The sequence below is a fragment of the Hyperoodon ampullatus genome (assembly GCF_949752795.1).
Source record: "Hyperoodon ampullatus genome assembly, chromosome: 6".
Lineage (NCBI taxonomy): Eukaryota > Metazoa > Chordata > Mammalia > Artiodactyla > Ziphiidae > Hyperoodon > Hyperoodon ampullatus.
Genome location: NC_136919.1, coordinates 45,813,695 through 45,830,131, shown reverse-complemented (window position 1 = coordinate 45,830,131; position 16,437 = coordinate 45,813,695). Strand labels below are relative to the sequence as shown.

Sequence of the window (16,437 nt, the reverse complement as noted above, 5' to 3'; positions counted from 1 at the left end):
CATCCTATTACTTCTCAAATGCCTAGTACATTGTTCTCCCCCACGCCCCATGTATTCCTTTCCTCAGGCAAAAACATTCCAATTTACTATTGGTGAAAAAATTTTTTAAAATTAATTAATTTATTTTATTTTTGGCTGCGTTGGGTCTTCATTGCTGCATGCCGGCTTTCTCTAGTTGTGACGAGCAGGGGCTACTCTTTGTTGTGGTGTGCGGGCTTCTCATTGTGGTGGCTTCTCTTGTTGTGGAGCACGGGCTCTAGGTATGCGGGCTTCAGTAGTTGTGGCATGTGGGCTCAGTAGTTGTGGCTCGCAGGCTCTAGAGCGCAGGCTCAGTAGTTGTGGCACATGGGCCTAGCTGCTCTGCGGCATGTGGGATCTTCCCCGACCATGGCTCGAACCCATGTCTGCTGCATTGGTAGGCAGATTGTTAACCACTGCGCCACCAGGGAAGCCCCACTATTGGTGAAAATTTTAACAATTGCATTACTACCACAGGCTACACAATGCTCCACCTACCACTAGTGATGGAATCCTCATTGTCAACAGGCTGGTGAGTGGTCCATCTCTGAAATCCCATTTTAGAGTTTGCTTTCTTGGCTCACTCCTGGCACCAATTACTGTCAATCAGGTTCCCCAGGAAGCAGAAATTTGAATCTTGGAAGTTTATTGGCGAAAGCTCTTGGGTTCATTGTGGGAGAGTGAAGGAAGCAAGGCTGGGCAGAAGTTAGGCTGCAATGTATTCACAAAAAAGCTTCAGTCTATTCCAGGCAGAACACTGGAGCTAGGATGGCCCTGTGGAATTGTCCCTATTTGTGTTAGGGGAAACACTGACTGAAACCGCCTGCCCTGGCCAGGCAAAGACAGTAACAGTTTGCATGAGTTATTTTACCACAGGAGATCCTGGTAGGAACGCAGAACTAACAAGCCACCACCAATCAGAAGGATTCGGGAAAGGTCAAAAGGAGAGAGGAGATGACAATCCACATGGCCTACCAACCTCCCAGAATCCTCCTCGCTGGAATCCATCTTGGCTGAGCGGCTGCCCGCACCACCAGGAAGGACCCTGAGACAGAAGGATTGGCCAGAGACAAGTCGGAAACCAATCCCATCACCATAAAACCCAAGACTGAGAGCCACATGGCAGAGCAGTCCTCCTGGTTTCCCTCCCCCTGCTGCTCTCTGCGCGGGCGCCCCTTCCCAGTAAAGTCTCTTGCTTTGTCAGCACGTGTGTCTCCTCAGACAATTCATTTCTGAGTGTTAGATAAGAACCCACTCTCGGGCCCTGGAAGGGATCCCCCTTCCTGCAACATTTGAAGCCAGGGTAACGAGGCCTTTATTACGAGGCCCTTGCACCAATCAGTCTTTGAATGTGGGCTGCCCTGGGGAAGAAGGCATGATTTTAAATGAACCTCAGGTAAGGTTGTATGGGGAGCTTAACTGCAAACTATCAGTCATTAACACTGCTAGCAGCTGGGGGAATGAATGTTTCAGTTTTGAAGGGTGGAGATCTGGGGAGCACATCAAAACAGTCCTAAAATATACTTCCTATTCTTTGAACCATTTACAATGGGAAAGTATTCGTGCATTTTGTGTAATAAAAAATGTTCAAAAGCATTTTAAAATAAGCAAGCAAAGGGCTTCCCTGGTGGCGCAGTGGTTGGGAGCCCGCCTGCCAATTCAGGGGACACGGGTTCGTGCCCTGGTCTGGGAAGATCCCACATGCCGCGGAGCGCCTGGGCCGGTGAGTCATGGCTGCTGAGCCTGCGCGTCGGGAGCCTGTGCTCTGCAACGGGAGAGGCCACAACAGTGAGAGGCCCGCGTACCGCAAAAAAAAAAAAAAAAAAAAGCAAAGAAATTAGAAATTACCCATAATCTTTCCACTGATTTAACCACTGTAAATATTTTGGCATATGTCCTTTCAGAATTTCAGATTCAAAATTATATTGCGCATGTGTGTATAATGTTACCAAAAAAATGAGACCATATTGTATACATTGCTAGTAGCTCTTTTTTAACTTAGTAATGTTTTAGAATAATCTTTGCATATTTACATACTCTAACATCCTTTTTTAGACTTTATTTTTTGGAACAGTTTTAGATTTACAGAAACAAATTGAGTAGATAGTGCAGCGTTCCCATATTCCCCCAGCCCCACTATTATTTCCCCTACTATCAATTTTTTAAAAATTAATTAATTAATTAATTAATTTCTGGCTGCGTTGGGTCTTTGTTGCTGCACGCAGGCGTTCTTTAGTTGTGGTGAGCGGGGGCTACTCTTCGTTGCAGTGCACGGACTTATTGCAGGGGCTTCTCTTGTTGCGGAGCACGGGCTCTAGACACGCGGGCTTCAGTGGTTGTGGCTCGCGGGCTCTAGAGCACAGGCTCAGTAGTGGCGCATGGGCTTAGTTGCTCCGCGGCATGTAGGATCTTCCTGGACCAGGGCGCGAACCTGTGTCCCCTGCATTGGCAGGCGGATTCTTAACTACTGCACCACCAGGGAAGCCCTTCCCTACTATCACTATTAACACACTGCATTAGCGTGGTACATCTGTTACAATTAGTGAATCAGTATTGAAGCACTATTACTTGCTAAAGTCCATAGTTTACATTAAGGTTCATTCTTTGTACAGTTCTGTGGGTTTTGACAACCCCATGTCATGTATTCACCATTAAGACACAGGCCTAGGGGCTTCCCTGGTGGCGCAGTGGTTGGGAGTTCGCCTGCCGATGCAGGGGACATGGGTTCGTGCCCCGGTCCGGGAGGATCCCACATGCCGCGGAGCGGCTGGGCCGTGAGCCATGGCCGCTGGGCCTGCGCGTCCGGAGCCTGTGCTCCGCGGCGGGAGAGGCCACGGCAGTGAGAGGTCTGCGTACCGCAAAAAAAGAAAAACAAAAAAAAGACACGGGCCTAATAATGCTATGTATTTCCCCTATTCATCCCTCTTCTCCAAGCCCTGGCAACCACTGATCTTACTTTGTCTATAATTCTGTCTTTTATAACATCCTTTTTTTGCTGTATGTGGGCCTCTCACTGTTGTGGCCTCTCCCGTTGCAGAGCACAGGCTCCGGACGCGCAGGCTCAACGGCCGTGGCTCACGGGCCCAGCCGCTCCGCGGCATGTGGGATCGTCCCAGACCGGGGCACGAACCCGTGTCCCCTGCATCGGCAGGCGGATTCTTAACCACTGCGCCACCAGGGAAGCCCTATAACGTCCTTTTTGATGGCTGCATAACATTGTCTCATGTGGATTTGTCCAACTTACCCTCTATTAAGGGACTCTGATGTTACCTAAAGCTCTGCCTCTTTGTACACTGGTGCCGAATCAAATCTTGGAGACAGTTTTCTTCTGATTGTGGGGTTTTTTTTGGTCACGCCGCAGGGCATGTGGGATCTTAGTTCCCCAACCAGGGATGGAAGCTGCGCCCCTGCATTAGAAGCACATCATCTTAATCACTGGACTGCCAGGGAAGTCCCAGACAGAGTTTTGGGTGAAGTAGACAAGGATAGCTTTATTGCTTTGCCAGGCAAAGGGAGACACACTGGACTTCTGCCTCGAAAAACTATGTGTCCCAACCCGGGAGGGTTTGATGAGGGTTTTATGACAATGGTTCAGAGGTGGGGTCTCTGACAAGATTAGGGCGTGAGCAGGGCTTGCACGTCGTTAATCTCATCTCAGGTGGTCAGGTCTGCTAATCTTTTTTTTTTTTTTTTTTTTGCGGTACGTGGGCCTCTCACTGTTGAGACCTCTCCCGTTGCGGAGCACAGGCTCAGTACGTGCAGGCTCAGCGGCCATGGCTCACGGGCCCAGCTGCTCCGCAGCACGTGGGATCTTCCCGGACCGGGACATGAACCCGTGTCCCCTGCATCGGCAGGCGGACTCCCAACCACTGTGCCACCAGGGAAGCCCCAGGTCTGCTAATCTTGATGAGCTTCTCTGGTCCCTTTAATCTTGCCTCAGGTGGTTTCTTGGCTGCTCCTCCCTTGATTAGCAGCTTTTCAAATCTGCCCTCAGGAATCTAGGGAAGGTCGTGGAGGCTGGAGTCTTGCTTACAAGAAACAGGGAACAAAAGGGCCTCTGTGCCTGGGAGCCCCACCGCTCAGTTTCACTGATTTTGTTACATGACTTAAAGACTAGAATGATAACACCAAACCTTGGATTCACACAGCAGCAAATCAAATTTTGCCGACCTTGGGCACATGATTGATTCACTTGCCCACATACTCACACTTAACTGTGTGTACTGATGTTTCATAATCTTTGGGCAAAGGAGCCTTTTAGATCTCACACACTATCTTGGAAACCAAAGAAAACATCTGGCATTCACTCTGATGGAAGAACCAAAGCAAAGCTGTAAACACCATCTGTCAATTTTGCCTTCCAAAGGAGCCTTTACAAATTTCTGGAGGTTTGCTTTGCCAAATCCTTGTCACAGTTAGCAGCACCAAAAACAAAATCATTGAGGTTTCTAATGATGTTCTGGGCCAGGAGGCTGGGCTCCCAGAGCTTCCTGTTGCACAGGTGCACATCCATATAGGCTACCTCTACTCTGCTTCATAGGTGCCTATATCTACCTCCTCAAGCCAGGCAGCTATGCATGGATGTGCATTTTGTCCTCTGTACAGAAGTACCTGGTTGAAGATCCAGAGAGCTGAAATTCAGCTGCATTCAGCCTGCCAAATTGTAAACCTTGGCATTGCATCCACTCAGAGAGGGTGACTTTTTCCATCTTACACAAAGGCACAGTTTAGTTTAGTTGCTGGCCTTGTCCTTGAGCTTGCTGAAATTAACTCTGTTGTGGTTGTCTGTCTACATGTTTCTCTTCCTCCAAAAAAAAAATTTTTTTTTTTGGCCACGTGACTTGCAGGATCTTAGTTCCCCGACCAGGGATTGAACCTGGGCCACAGGAGTGAAAGCGCTGAGTACTAACCACTGGACCGCCAGGGAATTTCCCAAAGATTCTTGATGACTGAAACCTGGTCTTATTTAATCTTTGTTCCCATTGCAGCGCAGGGTTTGGTTTATAGTTGACATCAGTGTATTAGCTAAATGATTACCAGGGACAGACTCTTTTAGCTCAGTGCCAGGACAGTCTACCTATACCATTAAGATTTTTTAAATAAAATTAATTAATTATATTTTACTATTACTATTTACTTTTATTCTTTTACGGAATGACTCTTCCCATACTTCCTGCTGTGTTTTTACTAGGTTTTCTCCTGTTTTTCACATTCATCTCTCTTACTAATTCTGTGAACTACACAATAACTTTTTGAAGTTGGTTATTACATTGTCATTCTCAAACCAATTCTTTGTTTTTCTCCTGAAAACTACATTTCCCAGCTCCTTTGCCGACTGGATACTAGCTAGATTCACTGTCAGCTAGGCACTGACAGGAGAGGGAGGAAGGGAGAAGTCAGGGTGGTTCTTCCTCTTTTTTGTAACTGTGGGAGAATTTTCCAGCAGGGCCTGCCGTCTTCTACATGGTTTCTACTTCCTTTCTTCCTTCGTTCCAGGTCCTGCTGCCCATATACCTCCAGCCAAGTCCTGCTCCCTCCAGAGACACAGTTGATAGTTCGGTGTGTATCCTTTCAGGTTTTTATCTATGCATTTTATTTATTTATTTATTTTTGGCGTTGGGCCTTCGTTGCGGTGCATGGGCTTCTCATTGTGGTGGTTTCTCTTGTTGTGGAGCACGGGCTCTAGGCACGCGGGCTTCAGTAGTTGTGGCACACGGGCTCAGTAGTTGTGGCTCGTGGGCTCTAGAGCTCAGGCTCAGTAGTTGTGGCACATGGGCTTAGTTGCTTCGCGGCATGTGGGATCTTCATGGACCAGGGCTCGAACCCGTGTCCCCTGCATTGGCAGGTGGATTCTTAACTGCTGCGCCACAGGGAAGTCCCTATCTATGCATTTTAATATGTATCTATATGTACTTTTAATTTTTCAAAAATGAATACAATATGCATTGTTCTGCAATTTGCTTTTTTATTACACGATATATTGTGATAGTCACTGCCAAATTGCTCTACAAAAATTTTTCACCAATTTATACTGTCATCAGGAGTGTATACTCACCATCGTTAATCATCAGGGAAATGCAAATCAAATCCACAGTGAAATATCACCTCACATATGTCAGAATGGCTATCATCAAAAAGAACACAAATGGGACTTCCCTGGTGGTGCAGTGGTTAAGACTCTGTGCTCCCAATGCAGGGGGCCTGGGTTCGATTCCTGGTCACGGAACTAGATCCCACATGCATGCCTCGACTAAGAGTTCTCGTGCCACAACTAAGGACCCCACGTGCTAAAACTGAGGAGCTGGCAAGCCACAACTAATGAGCCCGCCTGCTGCAACTAAGACCCAGTGCAACTAAATAAATAAATAAATAAATATTTTAAAAAAAGAACACAAACAAATGTTTGTGAGGATGTAGAGAACACTTGTACTCTGTTGGTGGGACTGTAAATTGGTGCAGCCACTATGGCAAACAGCATGGAGGTTTCTCAAAAAACTAAAAATGGAACTATCATATGACCCAGCAATTCCACTCTTGGATATATATCAGAAAAAATGAAAACACTAATTTGAAAAGATACATGCACCCCAATGTTCATGGCAACACTATTTCCAATTAGTAAATTGTCATGAAAACAACCTAAGTGTCCATCAACAGATGAATGGTTAAAGAAGATGTGGTATATATACACAACGGAATGCTACTCAGCCATAAAAAAGAACGAAATTTTGCCATTTGCAGCAACATTGATGGACTTGGAGAACCTAATGCTAAGTGAAATAAGTCAGAAAGAGAAAGATAAATACTTTATGATATCATTTACATATGGAATCTAAAAAATACAGTGAATATATCATAAAAGGAGCAGACACGGATATAGAGAAAAAAACAGTGGTTACCAGTGGGGAATGGGGGTGGGCAACATAGGGGTGAGGCAGTGGGAAGTACAAACTACTTGATGTAAGACAGGCTCAAGGATGTACTGTACAACAGATGGAATATAGCCAATATTTTGTAATAATTGTAAATGGGAAGCAACCTTTAGAAACTGTATAAAAATTTTTTTAAAGATACAAAAAAAAGTGTATAAGAATGCTTATTTCTCCATCCATGCCAGCTTTGGATGTAATTAATCCTTTTAGCTCTTGCCAATCTGTTAGGTGAAACATGGGGCCTTATTTCATTTTAAAAATGACCAGTGATACAGAAACAGAGTTATAGACACAGAGAACAAACAGATGGTTGCTAGAGGGGAAGAGAGTAGGGGGAGGAAATAAACAGGTGAGGGAGATTAAGAGGTACAAACTTCCAGCTGCAAAATAAATGAGTTATGGGGATGAAATGTACAGTGTGGGGAATATAGTCGATAACTATGTAATATCTTTGTAAAATAACATATTGTAACTAGACTTACTGTGGTGATCATTTTGAAATGTATAGAAATGCCAAATCACTATGTTGTGTAACAGGAACTAACATAGTGTTGTAGGTCAAATATTTCAAAACAAACAAACTCATAGAAAAAGAGATTTGTGGCTACCATAGATGAGGGTGTGGGAAGGGGGAATTGGATGAAGGCGGTCAAAAGGTACAAACTTCCAGGTATAACGTAAATAAGTACTAGGATGTAATGTACAACATGATGAACATAATGAACACTGCTGTATGTTGTATGTGAAAGTTGTATAGAGTAAGTTCTAAGAGCTTCATCACACACACTTTTTTTTTCTCTTTAATTTTATATCTATATGAAGTGATGGATGTTCACTAAACTTGTGATAATCAGTTCATTATATATGTAAGTCAAATCATTATGCTGTACACCTTAAACTTACACAATGTTGTATGTCAACTATAGCTCAATAAAACTGGGGGAAATAAAGCAAGCAGTAGAGCTAGATTTGGCCCATGACCATAGTTTGCCAACAAGTGAAGAGCCGAAAACGTTTAATGAACAGATAAATGGGACTTTCCTGGTGGCGCAGTGGTTAAGAATCCACCTGCCAATGCAGGGGACATAGGTTCCAGCCCTGGTCCGTGAAGATCCCACATACCGCGGAGCAACTAAGCCCGTGCACCACAACTACTGAGCCTGAGCTCTAGAGCCCGCGAGCCACAACTACTGAGCCCACGTACCACAAATACTGAAGCCTGAGCACCTAGAGCCCGTGCTCCACAACAGGAGAAGCCACGACAATGAGAAGCCCGTACACTGCAAGGAAGAGTAGCCCCCGCTCACTGCAACTAGAGAAAGCCCGCGCACAGCAACAAAGACCCAACACAGCCAAAAATAAATTAAAAAAAAAAGAATCCACTTGCCAATGCAGGGGACACGGGTTCGAGCTCTGGTCTGGGAAGATCCCACATGCCTTGGAGCAACTAAGTCTGTGCGCCACAATTACTGAAGCCCGCATGCCTAGAGCCCGTGCTCCGCAACCAGAGAAGTCACTGCAATGAGAAGCCTGTGCACCGCATCAGAGTAGCCCCTGCTCGCCGCAACTAGAGAAAGCCTGCGCACAGCAATGAAGACCCAACACAGCCAAAACTAATAAATAAGTAAATTAATTAATTTTAAAAAACAGATAAATGGCATATAACCTATTTCAAACTAAAAAAGAATCAGTGATATGGGGCATCTTTTCATATGTTCACTAGCTATTTGTGTTTCTTCTTTAGTGATTGCATCTTAACAAGTTACACCCATATTTTTCTATTGAATCATTCTATTTTTCTTACGGATTTGTAGGGACTCTTTGTATGTGGGGAAAATTAACCCTTTTCCTATTATATAGGTCACAGATATTTTCTGTCAGTTTATCTTTTCACTTTGTGTAGGGGGTCTTTTGCCATTATCAAATCTGACAATCATTTCCTTTATGCCTTCTGAATTTGGCGTCATGATTAGAAAAGTCCTTCCCAACGCATGATTCAAAAAATATTTTTCTATATTCTCTTCTAATATTTTAGAATGTGTGTGTGTGTGTGTGTGTGTGTGTGTGTGTGTGTGTGTGTTTATATTTTCATCCTTCTGGAATTTGAAATCATCTTTATCCATTCATGATCATCAGGATAATTGCATCTTCATATGATGGTCATCACATAGGTCTTACAATCAGAAGGAACTCCAGAGGTCACCCAGAGTCCTTGAGCTTCTGTGGAAGGGCAGAGGGTTTCAACCTGACCTCCAAGATTGTAAGGACTCATCCAGACTTTTCTCTTGAATTTCCCAGGTGGAAAGATGTCAGTAATTTTATTTACAGCTTTAGAATTGTTAAACCCAAGCCAAGCCTTGTCCCCCTTGTCTCTCCAGCCTTATCTCCCTCTGCTCTTCTACATATACCCTTTGCTCTACTTATTAAATCTGAATTTCCTGGAACTTTCCTGAATCCATGCCTTTGCTCAAACTGCTTTGTTCTCATTGATTTGGGCACCCTTTGTTCTACCTGTCTGTTAAGGCCTAACTTAACTGCTTCAGCTCTCCATGAAGTCTTCTTTGATTTCTCAAGTCTGCCTGAATTCTCTCTCTTCTCTACCCCTCAGGCAGGAAACGTGCTACCTAGGAAACTCAGGTGATTTTCTGCCAGGTACCATCATTATCTGTACACCTGTCTGATTTCCTTACTTAACCTTCTTTGGAGCATCTTTATAGACTCATGGTGCCTGGCACATAGTAGGATTTTGTCCATGTTGGATGGCTAAATGAATGAAAGATTCTGGGGCTGCTTGTATGTGTTTCCTGTCCCTGCTTTTAAATACCCCAAAGCCTAGCGTATGAAGGGAGGGAGAAAGAAGAGGAAAAGTGGGAGAAGCACAAACTGGTGCTCCTTGCCTGGAGAGCTCCTTCTAGGCCAGCAGGTATGCTGGCACTGGGAGGGAAAGACACAGGGCAGGGAAAGTAGAGGACTGGCACCCTGTTCACCATCTTCTGGCCCCAGGTGAGCTAGCACTGGGATTCATATGTGGAAACTGACAAGTATGAGTCATTCCTAGGAAGATGAAGAACTATTTGTTTGTCTAGGAAATATCCTCACTTCCTTTCCATTTCTTTTTTAAAAAATATTATTTAAAAATTAAAAATGTTGAAGTATAGTTGATTTACAATGTTGTGTTAATTTCTTCTGTACAGACAAGTGATTCAGTTATACATATATATACATTCTTTCTTGGGTAATATTCTTTTCCATTATGGTTTATCATAGTATACTGAATATAGTTCTCTGTGCCTTTCCATTTCCTAAGGATGTGTTGCCTCCATGGGGGTTGGAGGGACATGGCAGGCTGGCCCAGTTGTAGGTGGTCAGCAACTCGGTCCCCACTTAAAGCAAGAAGGCAGAGAAGGAAAAATTACTAGATCAGGAGACCTAGGCTTATGAGGAATGCCAGGAAGTCCCTGCCTGATGGGGGAGGTTTGTCTCTGGCCTCAGGGAGTCCTACTCTGAGAGGAGGCACAGGCCCAGTCCTCCAGAGTTTTTCCTTCCTAGTCCTCCCTGGCACCACAGTTCCTGATTCCTTTTCTACTTCTCTGGCCACCATTTTTCCATCTCTCTGCTTTATCTTCCCATGCCGTAGTTGTCAGTGTTCCAAAGGGTCGTATCCCCAGAAATTTGAATTAATCTGATTTTCTATTCTTGTAGGCATACCTGCAAAAATTTGACTCAGGTCAAAAACTTTAAAATCATCCTTGAGTCTTCTCATTTTCTCACACTGTGCATCTAATCTGTGAGCAAATTCTTACAGCTTTATCTTCAAAACCTACCCAGAACCCGACCATTTCTTATCCCCTTCACTACTACTACTTCTCAATCTACAGCACTATCATTTCCTGTCTGGATTACTGCAATAACCTCCAAGTGGTCTTTCTTCTTCTGCCCTTGCCCTTCTTTAGCTATGCTCAGTGTAGTCACTACAGTGATCCTGCTAAAAATTTAGATCATTTTCCTTCTCTGTCAAGACTCTCACTTAGAGTAAAAGTCAAAGTCCTTAAAATTATCTACAAAACCCTGTATGATTTAGCCCCCTGTTACCTCTGGGCTTTCACCTGCCTTATTCTCTTCATTGCTCACTCACTCCATGCCAGCCATACCTGGCTGCTTACTGATTCTAGAACATAGAAGGTGAGCTTTCATCTCAGGGTGTTTGTACTTGCTGTTCCCTTGGCCTGGCATTTTGTTCTCCTAGGTATCTGCATGACCTCATGTCCTCACTTCCTTCAGTTTCTCTGATGTCATCTTTCCCTGGCCATCCTTTATAAATTTCAACCCTGGATACTTTCTATTTCCTTTCCTTGCTTTATTCTTCTTCGTAAAAGCTGTCACCACTGTTATTATTTTCCTCTAGAATGTAAGATTTGTGAGAGCAGGGTTTTTTTTGGGGGGGGTGTATTTTTATATACTGTTGTATCCCTAGTGCATAGAACAGTGTCTGGTATACTGCAGGCACTCGATTAATACTTGCTGGATAAATGAATGACAAATTTATTTGTTCAAGGAGTACCACTATGTTATACCTGTGTACTCCTTATCTCTTTCCTGATTTCCAAGCTCACATTTCCTCCTGAGCGTCTGTGCAGAAAATCTGCCATCATCTTAATCTCAGTTTGGCCAGCTAGACTCATTATTATATCCCTTAGTACTTCAGTAAATCTTAGGCCTTATTTCTGTTAATAAGACACCTCCAAAACTTGGCTCTTTGTTCTTTGTGATTTCTCCTTCCATATAGCAGGTCTCTAAATCTTGTTGAGTCCATTTCCTAAGTCTTGCTTCAGCTTATCTCCTAGTCTCCATTCCCACTGTCTATGCTTTAGTTCAGGTGTAAGTCTTTTACTCAGTGTAGAAGTCTACAAGGTAGTCTCCAATCCATTTTATTCACTGCTACTATTTTAATTCTCCTGATGAAGAGATTTGCTCAGATACTGCTCTCTCCACAAACCTTCTGTGGCTGCCCATTATCTGTTGAATTAAGTAGGAAAGTAGTCCAAAAGTGATGATTTGCTATTCTCTGTTCAGTTTATTTTTTTTTTTTTTTTTTTTATTTTTTTATTTTTTTTTTTTGCGGTACGCGGGCCTCTCACTGTTGTGGCCTCTCCCGTTGCGGAGCACAGGCTCCGGACGCGCAGGCTCAGCGGCCATGGCTCACGGGCCCAGCCGCTCCGCGGCATATGGGATCCTCCCAGACCGGGACACGAACCCGTATCCCCTGCATCGGCAGGCGGACTCTCAACCACTGCGCCACCAGGGAGGCCCCAGTTTATTTTTTTTAACATGTATTTTTTTTAATGTTTTATTTATTTATTTATTTATTTATTTATTTATTTATTTATGGCTACATTTGGTCTTCGTTGCTGCGTGTGGGCTTTCTCTAGTTGCAGGAGCGGGGGATACTCTTTGTTGTGGTGCGCGGGCTTCTCATTGTGGTGGCCTCTCGTTGAGGAGCATGGGCTCTAGGCACGTGGCCTTCAGTAGTTGTGGTGCATGGGCTTCAGTAGTTGTGGCTCATGGGCTCTAGAGTGCAGGCTCAGTAGTTGGGGCGCATGGGCTTAGTTGCTCTGCGGCATGTGGGATCTTCCTGGACCAGGGCTCAAACCCATGTTCCCTGCATTGGCAGGCAGATTCTTAACCACTGCACCACCAGGGAAGTCCATTAATATGTATTTTTATTTATTTATTTATTTTGGCTGTGCTGGGTCTTCGTTGCAGCACGTGAGATCTTCCTTGTGGCATGTGGGATTTTTTTTTTTTAGTTGTGGCATGCGGGCTCATAGTTGTGGCATGCAAACTTTTATTTGCAGCATGCATGTGGGATCTAGTTCCCCGACCAGGGATGGAACCCTGGACACCTGCACTGGGAGCACAGAGTGTTACCCACTGGATCACCAGGGAAGTCCCTCTCTGTTCATTTTAACTGCCCTCTTCTGGAATGCCCACTTTCTCTCACTGTGGATTAAAACTGCTGCACTCTTCAAAATACAATTAATCTTCTCTGGAGTTCTGGAGAGAAAACAGGGCTAGAGAATTAGACACGAGGGTACACATTCTTTAAGTACAGTACCAAGAAAGTATAGAGATGTAAATCTCTCCTGATCCTTTAGCCAAAGGTCAGTTTTTCCAGAGTAACTGATGTGATCATCACCCTGACTCTAGAGTTACTGTTTATGCTTCTATTTTTCCCACCAGTTAGGAACTTTTGGGAACAATGACTCATCTCATTCAATTATGAACCTCAATGCACTTGATTCTAGGAGACATCCAATAAGTATAGAAGGCAGTAAAGGTTTGGGATTGGATTACCTGGTTTAAACCCGTTGAATGTCAGAACTGGAGGGAGATTTAGAGGTCAACATTCAACCCATTCATTGTGTTGCTGAAATTCGGCCTCTGTTCACTGGTGCCTAATAGAAACATGGAGACAGTTTTGGGTGAAGTAGAAAAGAACAGCTTTATTGCTTTGCCAGGCAAAGGGGGTCACAGTGGGCTAATGCCCTCAAGACTGTGTGTCCCGCCCTGGACGAGGTAGTGAGGAGTCTTACAGTGTTCAACGAGCAGGGAGTGGTCAGCTCGTGGACATTCTTCTGATTGGTTGGTGATGAGGTAATCAGGAGTCGGCATCATCTACCTTCTGGTTCCAACTGGTCTCGGGTCTACATGCTTGTGGGCAGCCTACAGTTAACTTCTTCCACCTGGTGGGGGTAGGGGTTCAGTATCTGCAAAAGAGCTCAAAGGACATAGCTCAGAATATTATCTATAGTCCCTCAGGAAGAACTAAAGGTCCTTGACTTTGCTTAATGGCTAAAGTATTATTATTGTGTCTTGCTTGACTGTTTTTCTTTCTTTCTGCGTTTTTTTCAATTCTCTGATTAAATTTATTCTTCGACTAAATTTTTTTTTTACAGACAAAAGGCAGGCAGAGGACATGGGTGGGGGTCTGTTCTGGTAAGGCCTCATAGGGTCGTGCTCCCTTACAATTTGTAAATGGGGAAAGTGAGGCCCAGAAAGGGTAGGACTTTGTACCAACTCAATGACCCAGGACCAGCCAGACATTCTGATTTCCAAGTGGGTCTCCTTGGTAAGCCTTTGTGCTTCCCTTCGAGATTCAAGTCTCTCGGACTCCCACCTGGGCCCCTTCTCCAGCCCTTACGCATTACCCTCTCAGTGACCCCCACCTTTCCTCCCTCCCTTTGGGTGTGCCGGGTTCCCTGGTTCCAACAGCGACGCTCTGAAACCTAGCAGATGTTCAGCCCTTGCGGAGATTAGTCACGTCACTGTTGACTCCTCCCATTGGCTCGAGGGATGGAGCGCGGCGCTATGACGTCAGACGCCCAAAGGGGAGGAGCGGTGAGGGGAAGGAGGAGGGAAGTTGGGCTTCAACATGGCGGCTGTGGCACTGGCGGTGGCTACGGTGACGGCCTGGCCTGGGGAGGGCAGAGTTGGAGGTGGTGGTCTTCGCTCTCCCTAGGGGCCGTCAGGAGCTCAGCGGGGGCCGAGCCTGGGAGGCCGGTTGGCGGCAGCACCTTTCGGTTCTGGGACAGCGGCGGCAGCGTTCAGGTGAGGGGGCCTCCCGCTGGGGGAGGGGGAGAGGGGCGGAGTTGGGGGAGGGAGCAGGTACCGGGAGATGGATGGGGGAGGGATAGGGACGAAGCTGGAGGCTGAGTGGAATGAGAGGAGCGGCATCTCAGGGGGTGTGAAGGCGAAGGGGCCAGAGACGGGTGACTTGGGGAGGATTCTGGGAGAAGGGTCGGAGTGAGGGGACCAGAGTTGAAGGGGCGGAGGGCAGATGGGACGCGGGAAAATAAATGAGTTAGGATTAAGGGGACTAATACTCTACTGGAAAATAGGCGCAGTAGACATCTATCTGGCTGGAGCGAGAGCTCGGTGGGAATTAGAGGATGTTGGGGAGAGGGACCCAGGTTTTAGTAAAGGTTAGAGATGGGGACGACTTGAGGTTGAGCTGGGGACGTGAGATACAGATTTAGTTTTCCCTGAGGCGGTGAGGTTAGGGGGAAAGGGAGGAGACCAGATCTGGGGCGAGTGATCTTTGGGGATATATTTGGCCTTGCCTGGTCTTCTCCAGGTATGTTAATCTTGCTTCTTTTGTTTGTTTCTTGGGTGGAGACTTATCTGTACAGTCCCCCTGGGTTTCAGAAACAGCCCCTAATCTTGCTTGTGGATCATTAATTTATAGTTCATTTATTTGATCTCTATCAGCGATCTCTGACCTTTGTGTTGTCGCCACATGTTTTTGTTTCCAGACAGTTTCTTAAAAGTGTGGCTAGGCATAAAAATACATTTTATATTAAACTGAAATAAAATTTTGAGAGTTTTTAGACACCACGGAGTGTTGCAAAACCAGATTTGGTAATTTAGTTATCTATTAAATAGCTTCTGTTCTAACTCAACTTACTAAGGCTTCTTTCTTTCCTCAGTTCTAATTATTAGAACTTGAGAATTTGGATAGATATGATGGATGTTTCTCTTTAGAATTTTGTCAGATTTGATGATGTGAAAAACGGGGCACTTAGTCTTTAGTGATAGCTCTTTCTAGTTAATGTCCCAAACTAGTTAAACTGAAAGTTTCTGTATTATTTTGTAGCAAAGAATGTAAAATGTCTGAAGTCTAAAAGAATTACATTGTCTGCATTAACCTACTTTTTAAAGTGGGATTTTGTAAATTAAATTTTTGTTTCTAATCCATCCTATTCATTCTTTGTTACTTATTTATTCAACGTTTATTGACTGCCAAATGTGTGTTGCATTAATAAGTCATTATAATTATGGAAATGGGAAAATTAATATTTCTCTAGTGAGAATATCACTGCACAGCCTCATTGGAAGAAAAAGTGTTTTTTGGAAATGAAGACTAAGGAAGTCTTATAAAATTATGTAAATATAAGAACTTACTGAATTTTTCTTTTGTTTCGTATTTGACTCATTATTTCATCATGACATACTTTACGTATATCTGAAAGATTTTATTTTTCTTTTTGATTTTGAAGAAGACGGTAACAGTATCCTAATATGATAATATTAGGTCTGTGGACAATTCTCATCAGTAGTTTTTCTCATCAGTTCCCATTTCTTAGGCTGGCAAACATCACTTTATCTTGGGTGACTTTTCCTTGATGTCTTGACTGTGGTAAGGTATTTAAAATGAGGATCCCTGAAGTTTAATTCAGTGACTAAAATTCTCTCTGAATTTTTTCAGCATTATAAATGTATCTTCATTACCTCAGAGTGTAGTTGTCAGTATTATACATTTTTCCTGTTATTTAATTGTATTGTTGAATGTTTTGAGGGTTTTTAATATGTAGATTATTTTAAGTGTAAACATTTTCCCCACAGAGCACCCAAAACCAAAACTAGACCATCAGTTTATCATTAACCAGGTAATTTTCTTCAGACAATCTTTCTCAAGAAATGCAAAAGG

The 16,437-nt window shown here is 44.2% G+C and overlaps 1 protein-coding gene across 2 annotated transcripts in view; it reads left to right on the top strand.

Annotated features, from left to right (window-relative positions):
- Nucleotides 1-14,434: 14,434 nt before the first annotated feature.
- The window catches only part of UBAP1 (ubiquitin associated protein 1), a 54,266-nt gene continuing 52,263 nt past the window's right edge, over nucleotides 14,435-16,437 (top strand). For both annotated transcript variants that reach the window (XM_079706318.1, XM_079706317.1), the window contains exon 1: nucleotides 14,435-14,558. The gene's annotated coding sequence lies outside the window, so the exon portion shown is untranslated. The remainder of the gene's footprint in view (nucleotides 14,559-16,437) is intronic.